The 23,366-nt window shown below is 40.7% G+C and overlaps 1 protein-coding gene across 18 annotated transcripts in view; it reads left to right on the top strand.

Annotated features, from left to right (window-relative positions):
• The window catches only part of SOX6 (SRY-box transcription factor 6), an 841,142-nt gene that overhangs the window by 626,499 nt on the left and 191,277 nt on the right, over positions 1-23,366 (top strand). The window lies entirely within an intron of this gene.

The raw sequence follows: 23,366 nt of genomic DNA, 5'->3' as shown, positions 1-23,366 counted from the left end.
ACAAACAGCTACACCAGAACTTCAGATTGGTTCCCCCATTGAAAAAAATGACCCTGAAATAACATCTGGCCAAACAATGGATTTTAGTCTCGATCCAGTACTTTCCTACCCAATAAACGGTAAAGGTGTCCTCCCCAAATCCTGTATCTGAAATTATAATGACTTTTTTTCGCAGAGCACACTTGTAACTCTCCTTTCTAATTGACAAACAGCTTTTGAAAGGGATGAGTTTCAGAGCAGACTGTAGCATATCATAGAGCGATGGCTGTTCAAAGGAAATAATTTAAAAAAAACACAGGCATGTACAAGTTATATAGCACACATACCTTGATAAGCAATCCTAAGCACGTCTGTCAAAACACTGCTCAAATCTATACAATGGAGCTTAGTCCCATGAAAATTTCCTTATAATTGCTCTTATAGTTCTCTGTATCCCATCTTTCTTTTCTTATATCAAAGTTATGTTTGCAAAAAGAATTTATTCATTAAACAAGAATGCTCATACCTGAGAAAAGGAATACATCAGCAGATACATTTGTAAAATGATGCTTTCTACTTTACTAGGCTCCAGCCTTCAGTGGAACATAAGAAAAAGAAAGTAAAACAGAAAATTCATGTCGCTTGCATGAGATAAAGCGCCAATAAAATCAGTTTCATGAAGGTGGATGATGTGTGATTAAGTGATTGTTTAAACAGTGTACAGCAAATAACACTTCTGAAATGGGCATAGCAAATAAGTATCAAGTAACTTGGATGAGATACTTTTTCCCACTGCTTCTCCGTTAGTTGTTTAGCCAATGGACAGGCTTATGAAGAAGTTGTCATAGGAGGTTATCTTAGAAAGTTGTCTAATAAAGTTGTTCTTTCTGAGCATGGCAAAATGCTGATAGGAATTTGATTGACCAAGGAAACAAGTCAAGCAATGATTTCATGAGAATGTGTCAAACAGGCAATGTAGCTGGATGCATAACACAGCTCTGAAGAAACCCCAGCAGTGATCTGTGTCATCAGCACTCAGCAACCTTGACATGCAGTGGAGGGAAAAGGAGAAATTATGACAGCCCTGAGGAGTTTGCAAGCTGAATTTGTATGGATGAGAAGTTCAGCAAATCTTCCAGAAACAAGATGCATTTGTTCACTCTGTCTTACCTTTTAAATTAAATAGTCTCTTTTGTTTATTTCCCAAACACACATTTAGACAACTCTAAGGTCCGAATGTATGCTAAAAGGGAAAGGTGGCAAAATTTAAGCAAGGTTTATAACGATTAATACTACTACTTTATAAAAGAACAATTAGAAATTGTGTTGTTGCTAAAGGGGTTTGAATCCTCTTAACTGTGGATAACCTGTTCTTTTTGTCCTTGCCAACATTTTCACTTGCTTTTTCTTCACACCCATCCTCTTTCTCCCACAGACCATCTCATCTGTGCTTTCACTTTGCCTTCATTAAATGTTTGCTTTGTCTTCCTTGCCTTCTTGGCCTGGAGGGCTTGAATCTAAATAAGATGGACAGAAAAAACTGAAAACTTGAAAAAAGACACAATAAGAGAGGTGGAGAAAAGGTGAAAATGTCAAGGAATGTCTTTGTAGGAAAACCCTTTCAGTTCTGAGGAATGGGAATTGACTTTGGAAAGTGAAGATAGGCCCTTCTATTATAGGGCAAAGCAGTAACATTGTAGAAATTAATGATATGAAGATAAAATAACAAAACAAGACTGCTCTGTACTGAATTAGTCCATAGTGGCCCTGGGATGTCCAGGAATCCTTGCAAGAAGCTTAACATTTTCCCGATCTGTTTCCCTCAGTTAGTAATAGCATACTATGAACAAATATTTCATTAAGTGATTATATTCTATGCTAGATCTGTTTTGTATTATTTGGTTACCCCCCCCCCCCAAATAAAGCTATTTATCAGAGTGTGCTTTGAGAAAAAATTCATTTTAATTTCAGATCCAAGATTTTTTTTTAAAAAAACCCTGTGATTATAGATTTTGGGATAGGATGTTACTGGTTCAGGATTCAAATCTAAGTGGTTTTTCAAGTACTGGAATTTTAGGGCCATTATTTTCAGTGGGGAACCAATTCAACAGTCTGGGGCAGCTGTTTGTAAAGACAGTGATACCAAGTTTGCTCATTACATATTATTCCTGAAATTGAAAGTCTCCCTAAGTTTCAAGCAGATTGAACAAAGGGACTCAGTTTTACAGACCCCGAAGTAGGTGCCTCCTTGCCAATGTTCCCTCTAAGCTATTGCATGTTGTGAGCCAAAGGAGAAACTAGCATAAAAGTTCTGAACAAGCCTTTTTTTAATTTTAATTAAAAATATTTCAGTTTAGAAACTTACAAAACTTGCAAACATAAAATATAAACTATTATTTGTATTACAATGCATATAATTTGTTTACAACTTACTTATATTTGCTTTTAAGGTTTCATTTATAAAAATATCAGAATGAATTCTTTTAAATTATATTTTAAGAATGATTTAAACATAAGTAAAAACAATCATGTCTAATTTCATTACAGAAAGTATTTTAAGTAAGCTTCTCTCTTCTTCTTTTCTCTGTTTTCCAGAAATTGGAAACAGTGTCAACATTACTATTATTATTCCCATTAGACATATGCAGTTGAATTTTCATTAAGTTCCCCAGGTGATCTGTATCTAGCCAATTTCTAATCCTAGTTTTGATACATTAATCAAGCTAAAACCTCTCAAGACCCACGCAGCTGGGGGAGGGCACCAGTCTTGAGCCAAAGGGAAAGGCAGCAGTGTGGGAGAAAGATATTAGCAACCAAGTAGGCTTTGCTCAGTGGAGAGGAAGGATCCACACCATTGGGTTTAGTGGGAGGGTCAGGCCCAGTGTTTCCACACCTCTTCCTACATGACTACCTGTCAGCAAGATCAATATACTTCATTAATAATGAAGGGACCATGGCTCATTGGTGGAGCATGCAGAAGGTCCCAAATTCAGCCTCTATCACCTCCACTCAAAAGGAACCACCAGTAGGTGATGTGAATGATTGCTGCCTGAGACCACGGAGAACCACTGCCCATCAGAGTACACAACACTGATTTTGTTAGACCAGCAGGCCAACTCAATATAATGCAGCTTCATGTGTTCATTATCAAGGGATTGTATCTCAGTGGGAGAGCACCTGCCTTGCATGCAGAAGGTCCCAAGTCCAGTCCCTGACATCTCCAATTGAAAGAATCAGATGGCATATGATGTGAAAGAACTCTGCCTGAGACCCTGGAGAACTGCTGACAGTCAGAGTAGTCAGTACTGACCCTGATAAGCTAACAGTCTGATTCAGTAGATTCAGACTGCTGTGATCTGAAATACAGTATAATAAAAATAAAATTCCACACAATATATATGTGCTCTCAAGCCAATAAAAGCATTGTTCTTTTTGTTCTCCAATAAAGGAAAGTCTATGGCATTTACTTCTGAATGAATGTAAAAAGAACTGGGCTGCACAAGTCCCCCCAAGTGATGCCTGAAGATTTCCTGGAATTACGGCAGATCTCCAAACAAAAGAGATCAGTTCCCCCCTAGAAAAAATGATTGCAGGCACATGGCTTAGTAAGGAGAGGTCTTATGGAGATCCACAAAAACACTGCCACACATCTTTTTTTGGAATAAAATCAGTCCGCAGTTTTTATTGATTACAAAACCAGGAAGCATTGGCAAAGCATAGGGGTGGATCCAAGGAGATCAAATGACCTGCCTGCTGTTCAATCAAGCTGTCCCACAGCCCGCTTGCTTGGGAAAACCTGGGTGTGCCAAATATCATTGGTAACACGTGGGCAGATGCCTCTGAGTGGTACCCACTTGCCTGGGTATGGCTCCCAAGCTGGGCCACCTGCATGGTGGCTCACACCCAGAATCCCATAAAGGGAGGAGGTGGGCATGTAGGCCCGTCTCCTCTGAATGGATCCACCCCAATATGGAAAAACTGCCAGCTGTGACAGAAAAAATACCAAAACCTAAAAAAGGAGAGGGTGTGTGGAGATCCCACAAAATTGCACTGCTAAACCCACCAGCAGCACGGCTTTAATTTACCTTGGGCAGGCTCCATGTCACCATTGCATGGTGCCCGCCAAAATTTGAACTGACCAGACAGGTTGGCCTCCCCAGATGATGCAGGACCAGCCAGCGCGGTCGCCTAAGGCTCCTGCCATTCTCCTGCTGGAACAAGGGGAGGGGGACCTCCTCAATCCCTCCCCTGCCTGCACAGCAATCCAGCCCCTTCAGGAGAGTCTTGGCTACATCTGCTTTGGAGGGGTGGACTATATGGCATTATACCTTGCTGAGGTCCCTCCACTTCCCAAACTCTGCTCTCCTCAGACTCCACCCCCAAATATCCAGGAATTTCCCAGTGCAGAATTGGCAACCCTTTTTACCAAACAAGGACTGTGTACTTTAATAAAGCAAGTAAACAGGGAATTTTGTAGCCACATGGCACAGATAAAATAAATTTAAAGTTTGGTTTTTAGAGGCTGATGCTGCTGTCAGTTCAGAAGTAAATTTGCAGAGGTTCAGTGATCTGCTTGACCTTTCTGTCCCAGTTGCAGTCTGTTCATATTTGTGTGTGTATGTGTGTGTGTGTGATTCTGAATACTTAATGCTTCACTCAATTACTGTTTTAATTTTATTTCTTCTGGTGTAAACCTGAAGAATTCTTAGGAGACAAAATGTGTTGTGTATGTGGACTAAAGTATAGATATCAATGGTGTTCCTGCCTGGCTCATTGGAGCCTGAAGGACAGAGCTTGGGGACTTGTGAACAATGGGCAGTAGGATCCAAATCCCTGCTGCCCTGCTCCAATCAAGGGGGCCCCTTGCTGAGGGGGTTTCAATGATTCAATAATGTGGTTGCACGGGAACCCTGAGTTGTATATAGTTGGCCCCGTTGGCCCAGTTCTCAAGTCTTAAGAGTGCAGCCCTATACTATGCTGTGCAGAATAAGGAGGTATTATCACTACCACCTCACTTCTTCCTTGTGTTGAACCCACTGTATTATAGTGGCGATGAGGGTGGGATCCAGATGAGTGATGCCCAGGACCAACCGGCACCATCCAGCGCACTGAGCTCCAGCGCCACCATACAACGGACACTGCCACCCAGCCCTGTCATCGCCGCTGCTCCTGGACCACATGGGTACATCCCAGAATTCGACCCAGCTCACCCAGACATGTGGGATTCCTGGGAGAACTGGCTGAACTACTTCATCCAGTATCATAGGATTATGACAAGGACCAGCAGAAGTCTCTCCTGCTCAGCATCTGTGGCATGGCCACTTTGAAGTTGGCAGAGGGCCTCATCTCACCCACCACGCTCAAAGAGGCAACATACAAAACGCTGGTGGAGAAGGATCCAACCACTTCTCCCTCCAGCCAACTCACACAACCCACCGACTCGACTTCCACAAGCAAAATCTAGAGGTTAGGGGAGACCGCAGCCGACTTCGTTGCTGAGCTTTGCTGGCTGGCCCTAAATTGTGCGTTCTTGAACCTCAAGGAAGCCCTACTCGATCGCTTTGTGACTGGCCTCTGGGACAAGAAGTTGCAATGTAAGCTGGCGAGCCACGAGGTTTTCATGCTAACAAAGGCGCTCAGGGAGGTCTCCACTTACGAAAGATCTAGAAAGGAGCAACCCGCGACCAGGATGCATAAGGCCACTGCTGCATCTGTGTCTGAGGACTCCAATGGTGACACCGCCCTCAAACCTCACCACGTGGCCGCAAAGTGCCAGCTGCCACATGCTACGGAAATGGCGCCTGCCCGAAAGTGTTCCAGCTGCAGGGAGCCCCACGAGCGCTGCTCCTGCAAGTTCCAGGATATTGTCTGCCACCGGTGCGGAAAGACAGGCCATCTGGTGCAGGTTCGCTGAACTAAGTTGACCCGCCAGTCATTGGGGGAGCAAATAGGTGACAATTTGGCCAACGCCATGTGGTCATCCTCGTTGAGGAACTGCACTCCCTCATGGCATCAGCTGGCCAGCTATGCCAACTTTCTATGCCTTCCCTGGAAAAACTTAAATACAGGGTGTTCCATGCAAAATTGAGATTTACTCAGGGCCACCTATGCAGTCATCTTGGCCCAGACCCTCAGACAGTTGTGCACACTGGAGGGACCCTGACTGCACCCTTCCTCATTCATCATTCGGGACTTCCAGTAACGGGAGGTTGCCGTACAAGGGGTGAGGTTTTTCAAGGTGAAATATGGACAGTTCTCAGGAACTGTCAGGAATGGCAGACTAGAATGATGTTTATAATGTATAGATTGATGTTGATAAGTAGTTTGGGTGGACTACAACTAGGATATACATGTCCTTTTGTGATTTACCTAGATTTGCAGAAACACCATTTGGCAGAGAATTTTATTACCTTTTATGGCTATCCAGACCAAATGGTCAAGCCACTGTTTTATGTGACCATGTGATCAGTTAGTTTGCCCTCTCAATCAACAAACTGCATGAATTCCAGCCACAATACCTGATCCCCTCATCTGATGAAGTGTGCTTAGAGAGCACATGAAAGCTTACGTTCTAAATAAAACTTGGTTGGTCTTAAACTTGACTCCTTCTTTGTTAATTTGAATATTAGGCCACACCTCTTGACACCAAGCCAGCTGAAACTGCATTCCTGTGCATTCCTGCTTAAAAAACCCCTGATCATGCCTCTCAGTTATGTTCTGTTTTTAGTGACAATTTGTAAAGTAGTTCTTTTTAATATATGTTAATCCCTGGAAGTAAAATGGAAGTTGGTAAAAGTATCCCATAACTTCAAGTACCGTTAAATTAGAGCTAGAGATAGTAGCGAACTCTGGTTGGCAACTCTAATTCAGGTTGAAAGGTTGATTCTTTTATAGTTTGTCCCTGCTTCGGATGAAACTCCATTCATTCTTTTTCCTGATTATGCTAACAAAGTTTGATAGTAAATGGACAACTGGTTTTCTGATAATTGTGTAAAAATGTTTAATAAATTGCATATCAACAATGGCATGTGACGCAAAATGACACAAGCAGTTTACTAATTGGATAAGCATATGGAGCAGAGGTCCATCAGTGGCTATTAGCCACAGCGTATTGTTGGAACTCTCTGTCTGGGGCAGTAATGCTCTGTATTCTTGGTGCTTGGGGTGGCACAGTGGAAGGGCTTCTAGTGCCCTGGCCCCACTGGTGGGCCTCCTGATGGCACCTGGGGTCTTTTTGGCCACTGTGTGACACAGAGTGTTGGACTGGATGGGCCATTGGCCTGATCCAACATGGCTTCTCTTATGTTCTTATGTCCTTATGTAAAGAAAATAGGCAGGATGCAAAATAATTATTTGACCATACATACAGACAGACAGACAGACTGACAGACTTCACATTTCTGGGATCCAAGATCACTGCAGATGGTGACTGCAGCCATGAAATTAAAAGACATTTGCTCCTTGGGAGGACAGCTATGGCGAACCTAGGCAGTATAATAAAAAGTAGAGACATCACCCTGCCAACAAAAGTCCATATAGTCAAAGTGATGGTATTCCCAGTAATAATGTATGACTGGGAGTTGGGCCATAAGGAACGCCGAGCACAGAAGAATAGATGCTTTTCAGCTGTAGTGCTGGAGAAGAATCTTGAGAGTCCCTTGGACTGCAAGAAGATCAAATTAGTCAGTCCTAAGGGAAATCAACCTTGAGTGTTCCATGGAAGGTCAGATGCTGAAGTTCAAATACTTTGGCTACCAAATAAGAAGGGAGCATTCACTGGAGAAGATCCTGATGCTGGGAAAGACAGAAGGCAAAAAAAGAAGGGAACGGCAAAATTTGAGATGGCTGGACAGCATTACTGATGTAACTAACACAAACGTAAGAAGACTTCGAAGGATGGTGGAAGACAGGAGAGCCTGGCGTGACTTTGTCCATGGGGTCACAAAGAGTCGGACTTGACTGTGTGACTGAACAACAACATACATAACCATTAAAACAAACAAACAAAATCATACATTGAGGTAATCTGTCCTTGTTATGTTTAGCCTGGTAGCTTTAACTTAGACTTTTACCCCACCCTTCCCTGCATGCAGAGGTCAGGATAGCATACAACAATTAAAGTGCAGATAAAACAGTAAAAACAATACAACTTTCAATAAATTTTACAGAAAATCAAATCCAAGATGGCCCATAGACATAGGCATGCAGTGTTCCTGTGGATTTGTGCAAATAAACCCCAGACTGAACAATGGATGGGGGGCATTCTCCCCTGACAGACCCTGAACATATCACTTCAGGGGTGGGGTGGGAAGCAGGAGTGGTCAGTATAATGAGAATCCATCACCTCAGCCAAAAGCCTGGCAGAACATCTCCATTTTACAGTCCCTGTAGAATTGAAGCATATGCTGCAGGACCCCGATCTCCACCAGGGATACTGTTCTACCAGGTTGGAGCCAGAGCTGAAAAAGCTTGAGTTCTGGTTAAGGCTAAATAGATGTCCTTTGGGTCGGGGACCACCAGCAGCTGTTGATCCAATGAACATAAAGCTCTTTGAGGGACATAGTGGGAGAGGCGGTCATGTAGATATGTAGGTCCCAGACTGAAGCTGTGTGAGCCAAGGTGCAGAAGCCTGAAGCTGTGCAGCTGGTCAGTTTCACCCCGCTGAACCCACTCCAGGCCAGCTCTATGTTGCCTTGGCTCACATTGGGGATTTCTCATGCAGCCCTCTGAGTAGCAGCAGCCCTGGAGGCCCTCCAATGGAGGGGACCTACAGAGGGAGGGGGAGTTAATAGAGTGGCCCTCCCTGGAGCTATGGGCCTGGGCCGCTATGCCCTGGTATTGGCTGTCTAGAGGAACTGGTTGGCCACTGTGTGGGACAGGATGGTGGATTAGATGGATTATTGTTCTGATCCAGATTATAGCTCTTCTTATGTTAGGCTGAGAGAGTGTGACTGGCTCCAGGTCAACCAGCAAGCTTCCATACTGCACATGGGAATTTGAACCTGGGTCTCCAACCTGGGTCTTGACCATTACACCACTCTGGCTCTTAAAAATGCTGTTGCCCTTGTATAATAACCAGGGTTTGGGGGGGCAGGAGTGCACAGGAGTGGATCTCCACCTGGGCTGGTCAGCTGGCACACTGGGGAATGCATGGGGAGGCATTTAGCCTCCCTGATTACTTCAGCCTTCCCAAACGTGCCCACTGTGGCAGGCATGGGGGAGCTCCTGCTGGGCTTTTTCTACAAAAAAGAAAACAAAAAACCCCCAAAACCTGGTAATAACAGGAATGTGTGCATGGAAAGCAGGGTGTGCACTATGGTAAAAGATCAAAAAGCTGTTTCATGAACAGGGAAAACTTTTATCTCTGTCATACTATGGAGCATTACCCATTCAGATTTCCAGACAGGAGCTTATTCTAGATAGCTGTCAGGACTTCAGCCATCTGTTGATGTCACAGTTTCCAGGCCAATGTGGGAAAATATGTGTCACGTATATTTTAAAAAATGTATAAAAATATTTTGGTGGGTAAAATAGTACTTACATTTCTAGTTAGGGGAAGAATAGCTGATTTGTTAAAATGTCACTTCTTCCAGGTAAAACAAAACAAATATTACTGTAGGAAATTGTAAGAATAATTAAACCTTATGCTTAAGAAATAGCAATGGATATTTCTCTGGAGGCAGCATGTATAGCAAGAAGTCATCTATTCTTGATTCTTTTAGACAGCCAGAGCTTTTTGCCTTGTCTAGTTTCTGTGTAGCAGAAATAATACAATAAATGGGTTTAACCACATTTGTCTCAGCTAGAAATTCTGCTTTGTCAAAGATTGCTGGTACAACATAAACAAATTATGTGTTTATAGTACTTTTCAGTGAAAGTCTATCTAACAGTGGAGATTGTGTTTCAGCAGCTGTAGATTTAATCTCCTACCTGTCAGTTAAAACAGACATTTCTTGAGCAGATAAGGCCCGGTTGTAGTGGTGAAATAGTCACAGCTGGACAAAGGTTCATTGTAACTGACTGATAATTCTATATAGATGTGACTATATATTTCATCATGGAACTGCCGTTAGTACAGTTAGTTGCACAGGAAGTAGACCTTTCTTGCTGTTTGGTCAGGTGCAATTAAAGGAGAATATTTTTTACTGTGTATGAGAAACAGCTATAAATGATTTACAAATGATGAAACAGCATTATGGACACTATGGTGAAATAGGACCCACTGGTATCTTGTTCTACTACGTGCAATGTAGTCTCACCTTTAAACCTCTATCATTTTTGTGTAGTGGTTAATAATTACAACATATATAGTGAACATATAGTGAATATGGTGTACACTTCATGCATACACATAGGAATATTACATAATTCAGTAACACCATCCTGCAGGTAGAGATAAATAATTTGAAAAATAAGTCCCAAGCACTACAAAACAATATTATAATCCAGTGTCCCTCTATTATTAGGTACTTGCTGACTTCTCTGGACCTGGAGACTCTTCTCCCAAAATTGGGGTGTAGGAACCTTGAGCTTGACGATCATGTCATCTCTTTGTCAAGAGCCCTGGTTCAGCCTGCTATATAACCTCCTTAAAAATGTTTACATTTATTTCAAAATGGAACAAAACAAAGCCTTCACTGTTTTCAAATATTACAGATCCAGGTGTTAGTCTGAAGTAGTAAAACAAAGTAGGAGTCAAGTATCACCTTTAAGACCAACAAAGTTTTATTCAGGATGTAAGCTTTCGTGTGCATTCACACTTCTTCAGACAAGGAATCAGGTGCAGTGAGCAGAGCTACGTATAGCTGGTAGGCAGTGGTTTAGAATGCAAAATGGTACAAATTTGAAATCCAATGACAGAATAGCAAAATTAACAAATTGAGCAAACCCTTGATCTGGGTAGCATGAGTGTGAGAAACCAATAAAACAGTAACATGCCAAAATGTGAGAAGGCCAAAATGAGGGCATTTCTTTCTCAGACACTTTTCCGATCCAACTTATTTATCTTTTAACATGTAACATACATATAGTTTGCCATTAGAAGAAAAATACATTGAAATATAGTGGAAGATGGGTTTAGTATCTGTAATGAGATAAACAGCCAATATCCCTTATTTGAGTATGTCAATACAGCTAAAAGAGAAATACATTGGATAGTGATATTCTTGTCCACCTAATTTACTTTTAAACATGTAAACATCATTCTAGTTTGCCATTAGAAAAAAAGAATACAATAAAATATAGTGAAAATGGGTTAAATAGGCACACAATATCTCTCTCCACCCCCACATTTTCTCTTCTTTTCTTTTCTTTACATTAAGAATCTTCATACAAATGTATGTAAGAGAAACCATGGAAATCTCACTACGGTAATTCAGATCCAGGCAGACATCTCACTTGTCTCCTGTTTGTTCCCTAGTAAACGGGAGCTGATTAGGTTTCTGTGTGAGTACAGGAGACCACCATATTTCAGGAAAGGGAGGAGAAGGGAACTTTTACTTGCATAAAGAGGCATAGTATACAAAGAGAAAAAAACATATAGCAAAAATTGACTAACATATGATCAAAGCAAAATAAAATGACTAGTACAGGCAGCTTCCAAAAATACAAAACTTATTTCACTTTGAAGGTCAATTAAGAAACAGACAGAATATTCTTAAAGTTCAGGCTATGTTTGTTTCTCTCTCTTTCCCAGTCTTTTAATTTGTCATCTTTCCTTGGGGTGTGAGTCTCTTCTCTCACCAAAAGAATTCACAGATATTCCAAATTTTCTTCTCCCTCCACAAAGCACATATATTTTTCTATGTAGCCCATGTGACCTCTACTTTCTATCTAGTAACAATTACTATGAAAGGGTCTGTATTTGTTGGCCAAACCCGTCCACATATGAAATGACATACTGCTAGGCTTCCCAACCCCCCTGCCCTGCCGGGGGACCCCTGAATTAGCAGCCTTTTCCCCCGATCTACAAAAACGTGAAAGCGGGAGGGGTGGGGGGGAAACGGCGCGGCCTCCCTTCGCGAGTTGCATGCTGGGACTCGTAGTCCTTTCATCCTCTCCGGCTGCTACAGGCGTCTCCTTGAGGAGTCTGACCGGCGGAGGGGGGGAGCTCCGCCCCCAGAGGACCATGTGCGTTTCTACCTCCGGAGGCTTCAGTCGCTGATTGAAAGGCTTCCTCTTGGGATGGGGTGTCTGTGCTACTTTGAAAAAGTTGGCAGCAACTCGTGAGTAGAGAGGCCGATCTCCCTTCAGTGTTGCCAGAAATTGTGGGGGGGGGGGGGAAGTCTGCTGAGTACTTCATTATTCTCTATGTGGAGATCGATTCTCATAGGGTATAATGGGGAATTGATCTGGAGGTTTTGGGGGCTCTGGGGGTGCTGTTTTTTGAGGTAGAGGCACCAAATTTTCAGTATAGTATCTATTGACTCTCTCCAAAGTATCTGCCAAGTTTCAAAACGATTGGACCATGGGGTCCAATTCTATGAGCCCCAAAGAAGGTGCCCTTATCCTTCATTATTTCCTATGGAAGGAAGACATTTAAAAAGGTGTGCGGTCCCTTTAAATGTGATGGCCAGAACTCCCTTGGAGTTCAATTACGCTTGTCACACCCTTGTTCCTGGCTCCGCCCTGATGTCTCCTGGCTCCACCCCCAAAGTCCCCAGATATTTCTTGAATTGGACTTGGCAACCCTACATACTGCCAGCATGACAGACTGAAAACGAGATGGATAAAGATGGGTAACCATGTTAAGTCTGTGTGTAGCAGTAGAAAAGAGTTCAGTAGCCCTTTAAAGACTAACAAAAAGGACTAAAAACTAGATAGTCATATCCTGTAACCTTTGCCTGTCTATAAAGGTAGTTTTAGGTTAAGGGGACAGAGCTGTAGTACAAAGGTATGGTTCAGGAGGATAAAAAGGAGCAGTACTGTAATCTTTTTCAAGGTTTATTGGGTGTTTATCCTGTTCTTACTGCACTGTCTTGTACTTTGGTAATTCAATTTTCTGCATCTTTTATGATATACTGTATCATGTCTGGTACCTTTTTTCTTGTTACACTGTTTTCTAACTTTTGTAATCCTAGATCCAGGTGGATAGTCATGTTGGTCTGAAGCAATAGAACAAAGTTAGAGTCAATAGAAGCAATAGAACGATAGTAGCCCCATTGCATGATTTATTGGATGTCTCATGCTACTTAATTACTTTGTTTCATGTTGTGTAATCCACCTTGATTTTCAGAGAGAAAGGCAGGCTATAAATAAAGTAAATAAATATATAAACTTTTGAGCACTTACAAGGTTGAAATTCAGCTTTAACTTTGGTGCCATTTCATCACAGGTACCATCAATAAAAATAGAGTTAAGAAGTTAAGAATAGATTTAAGAAAGGGATATTGAGTTCTTATCTCATTACATTCCAGCAGTAAAAAACATTGTAGGAAGAAATACAACAGGCCATAGAAAAACATTGGAATGTGTGTGATTAATGTGTAGGTGGCAGGAAGGAAGGAAGACAGACATACAGAATGAAAGAAAAAGAAAGAGAGAGACAGAGAAAGAATGAGAGAAAGAGTAGGAAGAACATGGGGAGGAGTGTGAGAAAGAAAATTGAAAGGAAGGAAGGTAGACAGAATGAAATTAAAAAGACAGAGATATAGAGAAAGAGTGAGATAAATAACAGAAGGAAGAGGTTAAAAAAGAGGGGAAGAAAGGAGTGAGAGAAAGAAAAATGAGAAGGAAGATAGAATGAAAGAAAAAGACAGGGAGAAACAGAGAAAGGATGAGAGGAAGGAAGGAAGGAAGGAAGGAAGGAAGGAAGGAAGGAAGGAAGGAAGGAAGGAAGGAAGGAAGGAAGGAAGGAAGGAAGGAAGGAAGGAAGGAAGGAAGGAAGGAAGGAAGGAAGGAAGGAAGGGAGAGTTATGGTAAAGCTGGGGAGAAAGGAGTGAAATAAAAGAAAATGAAAGGAAGGAAGACAGGGAGACAGAAAAATGACAGGAAGACAGACAGGCTGAAAGGAAGGTAGCCATTAGAAGTTTTCCTTTCACCCCCTTCTGCTTGAAGGCAGGGGGGAGCGAAAGGGAGTCTTCCAGTAGCTCCCACTTCTTAAAGCAAGCAGCTGACAGGTAGACCCACTCCGCTGGTGGCTGTAAGAAGCAGGGAGCCATTGCAAGCCTCCCTTTTGCTCCCTCCTGCTGGCAGGTGGCAGGAAGTCCATTCCATCTTATGAAGCCATCTGAAAGAGTGGACTACATTGTATCTTCTAGGTCCATAGGACAGAATAGACTCCATTCTGTCCTATGGGCTCAGAGGATACAATGCAGTCCATTCTGTCCTATGGACCCATAGGAGAGAAATAGAGCCCATTTTATCATATAAGCCCACTGTAGTCTTCAGCTTGCACCTAATTTTGTGGTTTCTAGTTTAAGTTAGAACACATGTAAATATTATAGCACCAGACCCAGAAGACTGAAATCCCCACTCAAGCTGATTCCTTTGTATGATACAAAAAGTGCAATAGTGAGATTTAATTTACTGTGGCATTATGGTAAGGAAAAAAACCCCCTATCATGAGTGTTATGAAAAAAGTAATAATTTACATAGCACTACGTTGCAAAGATGACTTAATGGAAATGCTGTTGCAATATTATGGATGCAGCAAACTTTGCATTACTTTTCTAAACATATATGCGGGGAGGGACTGGCACTATGGTACTTCTGTAGACTTCTGTAGACCTTACTGACTCTAGTAACACTGCTTTCTTGCACCCAGTTAGAGAGGTGTGGAAGCCGTTGCTTCCTAGCTGAGTCCTACAGCAATCCTGTAACATGTAGAAGAAGGGGCCAAGTGGATCATACAAATTAATGGGTTCTGTTTCCAATGCCATTGGTCCCAAGAGGGGGATGACTCTCATATGAACCCCCCAGGCTCTGAGGTCAGCTGCACAACATCTTCTTGTGATCCTTGGTCCTGCCCAACTGGCTTCAGCAAGGGCCAGGGCCTTTTCGGTCCAGGCCCCCACCTGGTGGAATGAGCTCCCGCTGGAGATCCGGGCCCTGTAGGACTTATCGAAGTTTCGCAGGGCCTGTAAGATGGAGCTCTTTCACCATGCTTTTAATTGATCTGGCAGGTGTCCCCTGAAGTCATCGCTCCCCCCAGCATCTTATTAGCACCTTACCAACTAGGTGCTTATGTTATGCTGAATACTACCAGCCTATATGTGGTTTATGACTTTTTGCCAATGATGTGGATCATGGTTTCTGTTAATTCTCTAATTATGATATTATCTAGACTGGATGTGGTTTGTTTAATATTTCTGTAAGGTTTTTTAATGTTGTAAGCCGCCCAGAACTCGCTTGTGGAATAGGGTGGGGGTATGAATTGAAAATTAAATTAAATTAAATATGGAAATAAATCGGATAATATGCTGAATCCATGTCGTTCCTTTACACATTTTTTTTACTGTAGTAGCCTAAAGTGTAACTACAGAGATGCAACCCGTACCAACCAAGTAGCATATGTTGTGTTGTAAAGTATGCATGCTTCAGTACTATGTGGACATACATAGATATAAGCTTAATGACAATCATTAAGATATAGACATAAATATATTTAAGTCCTTAGTATTTGTTAGTAAAATCATATTAAAAAAATGTAGTTAGATTTACTCTCTCATTTCCCTTAAGCACTCAAGACAAAGATGAGAGGTACTGTATAGCTCATGTCTTGCATTCAGAAGGCCCCAGATTTAGTCCTGATTTAGTCCTGAGTTAAAGGATCTTAGATAGCAGGGAAATATCTCCTCCTTCCTTAGTTCCTAGAGAGTGGCTAACAGTTAAAACATATAGGGTTTGGTGGGACTTCCCCCCCCCCCCGAAAAAAGAGGTGCCAAAACTCTCAAGAGGGAAATGAAGGAGAAACATATAGGGGTACCACAAAGAACTTCTGGAACTCCATTCCACTGCATTCCCCCAGAAAGAAATCCCTAGGATTTGGAGCAAACTATGTTCATATAAATAGATTTGTAATACATACCTAGAGCCCTGAGGCGCAGAGTGGTAAAGCTGCAGTATTGCAGTAGGAGCCCTCTGCTCACAACCTGAGTTCGATCCCAGCAGAAGCTGGTTCACGTAGCCAGCTCCAGGTTGACTCAGCTTCCCATCCTTCCGAGGTTGGTAAAATGAGTACCCAGCTTGCTGGGGGGAAAGTGTAGATGACTGGGGAAGAAAATGGCAAACCACCCCGTAAAAAGTCTGCCGTGAAAACATTGTGAAAGCAATGTCACTCCAGAGTCGAAAACGACTGGTGCTTGCACAGGGGACTCTCTTTACCTTTTAAAATACATACATATTTCATGCTGTATGTGAGTGCGTGCTACAATTATAATACAGGAAAAATTATCCTTATGTCAGTAAAAATCTAAAGAGAAAACAAACCCATGTTGTTTGAGAGCTTTTAATGTCAGATGGAAGTTGAACTACCTCAAATCTAAATCAATTGTCACATAAATTAACATTATTAAAATGTAGAACTAATTTGTTTGAATCTTTACTCTAAATGAAAACAAACTTCAATATTTTGCTTTTATTTCTGAGAAAATAGGACACAGTGGATATAAGAAACATATAGATCTTCACTAGTCATTCCAAATATCTGAATTAATTGACTTGTTCTGTCTTCCGTGATGGCTGAGTGACCACTAGCTGTGAGAATTTGCATAATAGTCAGCTCTTCACTCCCTTAGTCATGAACTGTTTCGATCTGATTAAAAAGTGAGACTCTCTTAGCCCTCTTGACTTTTTCAGAAGTTGTAGTAACCGAGATTTGCTGTTATGCTTTAACCAAACAAATGCACACATGGGGATAACAATATGCTGAGTTTATGCAGATTTTACAACACGAATCTGAATAAAATGCCCACTAATAGACCCATAAGGAGTAATAAACACACATGAATTTTCCTTAGTTGCACTTTAAAGTGATTTTAACATACTACTAGACCTTAACAATAATATTTAATTGACAAGATTATGCATTTGTATGGATTGAGAAGGTGGTAGATCTCTAATTTCAAATGAACCATAAATTCACTTTTGCATAACATGTTTTATTAATTTTTTTTATAGCTGAGAGATTTTCATTCCCTCCTAGTGACTGCTTCTTGAAAGCATATACAATTTGAAGTCATTTAATTAATCATTTTTCATTCTTTTAACGTTTTAAAATAGTATTAGATGCCTTTTGTGTTTTCAGCATGTATGGCTAAAGGTGTGGACACAAATTGGTCTCTATAATAGACAGGTAGTAAAAATATGGAATGGGAGAATATGCAAAGACAGAAAGAAGCAAAACTGGTACCAAGAAGCTTTGTTACCACTTATCCCATCATCTTGGTGACCTTTATTTATAGCAACTCAGATGACTGTTTTGCTGTGAAGTTGGCTAACACTATGAGGAAATTAATCTTATTATAGCAATGCATGTTAACTACACTGAGGATTTAAACTAATAACAAGTTGTTAAAGTGTGCATTTGACTTCTCTAATTTACAGTTAATGGATTAATTGGCTGAAAAAATACTAGTTTGCATATGTACAAATTTTGAAGGCTTCATTCCATGTGCACACTGGAGTGTCTATGACAATTACAAAGCCTTTCATAAAGTGTATTTATTGTTTTCTGTCTGTCTATCCTTTCTACAAGAAAAGGATAGGGATGCCTAGGGACAAAGAAACATAGGGGCAAAGGTGTGCTTTCTGAGGAGTTCTATAAAGGGCTATCCACAGAAAATACACATTTCCCTTCTTATGACAAACATAGTATTAGTTGCCACTGATTTTATCTAGTGTGATTTTATTCACTGAAACATCTCTGTATCTATCCTTTGGGAAAATAAAAGGGCAATGGAATATTAGCAGGGAATTCACATGGCCATTCAAATTATTGTTCTCTGCTGGAAAAGAGCAGCATTCTCCTGAAACCAGTTTGAAGTCCAATTCCTAGATAAACAATCTGAATAGAAACATAACTGAACATCAATTTGTTTTTGTTTCAGGACCAGGGGGGCAACTGACATAGAGTCCTTTTTCATGCCTACAGAGCACTGAGGTGTTGCTCAGAGAAGAGTAAAACAAATGTTCTCTTGACCATATTTCATTTATGCCAAATCCCTTTGAAAAAACTTGGATTTTTTCCCTACTATGCACAGGACTGAGCAATGACAGCCTGGCAGCTGATGAGTGATTGGAACAGCCAAGTTCCTTTTGGCTTTCACTCAGCATAGTATTGCTTGGTAACAGTGTTCAAATACTAGGTGTACAAAAAAATCACCACCTTATATGTAACTGTGACTTGCCACAAAATACCGTATAGAATGAGATTACATTTCTTGAAAAGTTGTTTAGTAAATTAGAAGACAGCTACAATTGTTATCTTTGGATCAGTATTTTAAAGCAATTCACATAGTTTTGATTCTGTAGCTTCACGACAGGCTGGAAACAAGAGGATCATTCAGTTTTTAATACATATTTCCAATCATGTGAAAAATAAGTTAAATCTTCATGAAAGAGAAAATGAGTCCCCTTGAGTGTCACTCTGTTTGCACATTAGCACATAGCAAGGTCTTTGCCAAGTTGCTCTCTGACTGACTGCTGCAGATGCTGTTTCTCAAGTATTCCAAGTCAGATCTTTAGTGCAAGTCTTCAGGGACAAACAATAGCACCTGTTCCTCACAAGATATCAGGCCAGTTAGTCCATTCATGTATCTTTAATGAAGCTCCAGGGCAGATGGCAAAAATAAAAAGGCATCATCATCAAGTTAGCAGAAGAGGAAAAAAGAAAGAGATGGTGTAGCAATACACTGCTTTTATGAATAGAAAGGGAGCAAGTCTTAAGTTTTTCTCTGGCATCTGCTTGGTATCTTGAGTTTCAGAAAGACTCAAGGAACACAGAAGCAATTAACCTTTCTGGGCATCTTTCTGCTTTGATGAGCCTGGCTGTTCTTATCCACCTAAATCAGTTTGCAAAAAGCACTAGGAACTATGTCTGTGGTATTTGCTTTACTTATACCCAGAAAGAAATTCTTAGTGCATTTCACAAACCTGGAGGAAAGTTAAGAGTGGGATACAACTATCCCCAGATCTTTCACATTAGAGTTCTGACATAGATGCAGAATGTCTAGCTATTATATATTGTTGTACTTGGTAACACTTAACCATAGATTAGCTACAAGTGATCCAATCCTGGACCTGATCCTGAGTTGTGTGCAGTATGTAAGCTTGCTAACCCTGCTGGAGCTCTTTGGGAATGTTATCAAACAAATGGCTAAAAGATAACAGAGTCTCTTGAGTATTGGTAGTTTCAGAGGGTAGCCATGTTGGTCTGCGGTAGAACAGCTTTCTTCCATTCCAGTAGCACCTTAGAGACCAACAAGATTAGAGAACAAGCACCTTAGAGACCAACAAGATCATACCCCCCAAAATCTTGTTGATTTCTAAGGTGCCACTGGACTGGAGTCTTGTTTATTCATAACTATGTAAGGAACAGGAAGCAGAAGATAGGAGTAACAGGCAGCTCTCACAATACAACAGTAAGCAGAAGGACCCAAGGGATTAAAATCATACCGTTTTTGCACACAGCTTACCACCCGGTCATGTTCCTGTTCTCTCCACAGTGTCCGTCAGATTTCCCACTATCTGCCAGAGTTACAGGAAGTGCTGCAGCTTTTGCACAGCAAACATAAACTGGGTTTTAGCGGTTTATGTTTTCTACGCAAAAGCCGCAGCACTTCCTGTAACTTCGGCGCAAATAGTGGGAAATCCGACGGACACTGTGGAGAGAACAGGAACGTGACTGTGTGGTAAGCTGTGTGCGAAAACGGTCTCAGTATTAGGACTGGCACTATTTAATTTGTTCATGAATTATCTAAATCAGGGTTTAGCCATGAAAAACATTGCCCATTTCCTAATTCTAAGTTTACATGAAGAGTAATGAGGTCTGAACTCATGGTGACTAATCTGGAAAGAAATGTTTAGGTCATGGTAGACAGCTCAAGGAAAATGTCTACATGGTAGTAGTAAAAAAACCCCAAATTCTGTAATAGGCATTTTTGGGAAATGAATTGAAAATACAATGGTAACTGTAGTTATATTATTATAGAGTTCTGTACCATGCATGTATTTGGATTATTGTGTGGTTCTAGTCATTATGTCTCAAAAAGGGAGAGATGCAGAAAATGACACTCAAAATGTTATCAAGATGTTGAAAAACTTCCCCTAAAACTGAAGAGTCTGGAACTAAGGAGATATGATAGAAGTTTATAAAATTATGCATGATGTAGAAAAAGCAAATCGAATATTTCCACACATTTTCTAAATACTAGAAAGTAGGGTCACAGTAGAAATTTATGAATGGTATATTCAGGAAGAGAGAAGAATTGTGTAAGTTCTTTGGGTACCCCTTGAGGAGAGAGGCTAAATGAAGCAAGAAAATTAATGAATATATGACCAACCTCTTCCCATGACACTTTCCATCACTTGTTTCTTGCTGCAAGCAGTAGTAATAGCTGCTAATTTACACAGTTTTAAAAGGGGGGATTAGAGAAATCCATAAAGGATAGGTCTATCCATGACTGGTTACCATGATAGAGTGGGACCCTCCATATTCAGAAGTTTACTCCCTCTGATTAATTTGTAGTCCATCTGAATTTCTTTTGCTGGGAAGCAGCAGCAGGGGGAGGCTTTGGCCTTTGTGCCACCTTTGTGGTCTTCCAGGATATCTGGTCAGTTGCTGACCAGATTGGGAGCCAGTTTGTTGTAGTGGTTAAGTGCGTGGATTCTAATCTGGGAGAGTCTGCTTTGATCCTCCACTCCTCCATACACAGTTGCTGAGTAACCTTGGCTCAGCCACAGTTCTTGCAGAGCTGTTCTCTCAAGAGCAGTTTGCTGAGAACTCTCTCAGCCCCACCTACCTCACAGGGTGTCTGTTGTGGGGAGAGAAAGGGAAAGTGATTGTAAGCCACTCTGAGTGAAGGGCGGGGTATAAATTCAATCTCTTCTTCTGTGGGGAGAAGGATGCTGTTCTAGATGGAATGTTGGTCTTATCCATCAAGGATCTTATTTGATTTCTTCATTCATTTATCTAAAACATTTGTCAACTGTTTTTCCATACATAGATGTTCAAAGTGATGTACCAGTTAAAATTAAATAAAATTGCAATTATTCAGCATTACCTCTTGAGTGAGAAAGCTTCATTATCTGTGGCCAGTGGCCACAAAGCTTTCCCCCAGTTTTAAACTAACCTAACCTCAGCTCATGCTGGCTCATAGGGGAGCATCATTCATGGATCTCAGAATCTGGGTGGTTTGACATGAGTGATTGCATCCCTGTAGTACTTGGACCCAAACTGTTTAGAAGTTTAAAGTACAAAAGTAGCTCCTTAAGCAGAGCCCAGTAACAGACTGGAATCCATTGGAACAGCACTGGCTTTATGGGATCATCCTAAAACATCCCTTTAAGGATCATTGGAGACATGTTTATATTAACTAAAGTTTCCTAGTTATCTTCAAGGGCAGCCCATGTAAAGCACATGACAGTAATCTAATCTGGATGTTACCAATTAACTGAGGGAAAGTCAGCTTTCTTCAGAACAGCTGCAGCAGATGAACCAGTATTGGTTGATAGACAAGCAACCTGCTTGTTCGAAGGCAGCATGGTGTCCAAAGATCTCTTCTTATTTCACAACATGAATTAGGTGTCAGTGGGTCATGTGAGGATGTAGATTTTGGTATTATCTTCCCAAATATCTACTTCTTCTGCCCTTATGCATGGTGATAATGTATCATTTACATTCAAGGAACAAGCTTCTTTCACTTTCACAGATGTCCAGAGCTTTAGTCTTCATATTTAGTTTTTCAGTTCATCAGAATTCTGTTGTTTTCGGTTTCTTTCCATTATTTCAAGTTGTTCTAATCTATCTATTAATTGTTTGGATTGAGGTCTCAGTGATTTGATACCTTCTCTGAAAGCATTCCAAGTGATTGAAAAACATGTTTTATCCAGTTTGGACTAAATATGGTAGTGTTTTGCCTTTGCCATTAAACAATATAATTGTGTTTGTTTGTTGTTTACTCACACAGCCAGTAGCAATTATTATCATGCCACAAACTCAGTCATGTTGTACAAAGTCAGTGCTGGACACATGGGGATCAACTTCAATTTAACAACGTTGTGTGTGTTGCTAACGCAGAAAACCAGGCTTAGTCAGCTAAAATGAAAGAAATGGCTGTTCAAAGCTAGTTTCTTTCACGCCCCAGTGCTATGGCAGTAATTGCACAAAGACCTTTTTATTATAAGTTGATTTTCTTGAGAAATGGATTCTGAAAAATACTGTAAAGTGTTTATATTTTGTGTGACCCTTATTAACCTACATCTTAGGGCTTTTCCCCCAGAGAAGATTTGTTGGTAAATTAGCTCATAGACACACACACATACAGTAGCCTTTCTGGTCTGCATCAGGGGTTGAGAGAGGAACATGGATATGACAAGAAAATGTGGTACTATTTAAACAATGTCATAGGTCAACATATGGATTTTTACCAGCAAAACAACTTTCTTTTTGAAATTAAAGCAAAAAAAAAAAGTGCATGAATTTCATTTTAAACAGCAATTGGTACCACTACCTTTTAACAGAAGAAGGGACTGAAATTATTTTCTGGTTATAGAGCCATTAAAGCTATTTGCTATTATACTCCTTAGCTCTGATTTGTAAAAGTTTTTTTTGCTCTTTGATCCATGTAATGTTGAATGAAATTTTGTATAATGGGACTTATTCTGGTATGTATTCTAAATATCCCTATAAAGTTGCCAAGGCAAGTGACTGTGCTTAAAACTAAAAATGTTCTAGACAGACAATACCTTTATAGGGAGGATCTGTCAGTTTTGTTTAAATACTGTATTACTTACAATACTGTATTACTAATATGATTGTAACTTAATTGTTCAGAGTTTATGTTAATGCTAAAATAGCTGAACCTTAAAAATGTTCAAAATATATGAAGAGTTGTACATGATCATACAGTAATAATTGAAAACAAATGAAAGCAAGCTCAGAAAATATTGAATTGTGCAAATAAAAAGCAGCCCTTAGTTACATAGAACAATGCTAGCAAAGAATTAAACCAAGCAAGGAAAAACAAGGAACAGTGCAGCTGTTCCTTGACTGTTAAACCTTTGACTCTGAGGGAAAGAAATGTTAGCATGGGCTTTGGAGTGATAATGTGAAATTGGCAAGAATTATAGTAAGGAGAAGATGCATTGGAACTCTGAACACGAGAACACTATCACTGCTTGGAGAAGTATCTGTCGAGACAAATCTGTGCAATTTCTGATCAAAGACT

The sequence above is a fragment of the Heteronotia binoei genome, chromosome 21 (genome assembly GCF_032191835.1).
Source record: "Heteronotia binoei isolate CCM8104 ecotype False Entrance Well chromosome 21, APGP_CSIRO_Hbin_v1, whole genome shotgun sequence".
Classification (NCBI taxonomy): domain Eukaryota; kingdom Metazoa; phylum Chordata; class Lepidosauria; order Squamata; family Gekkonidae; genus Heteronotia; species Heteronotia binoei.
This window is presented reverse-complemented; position numbering and strand designations above follow the sequence as displayed.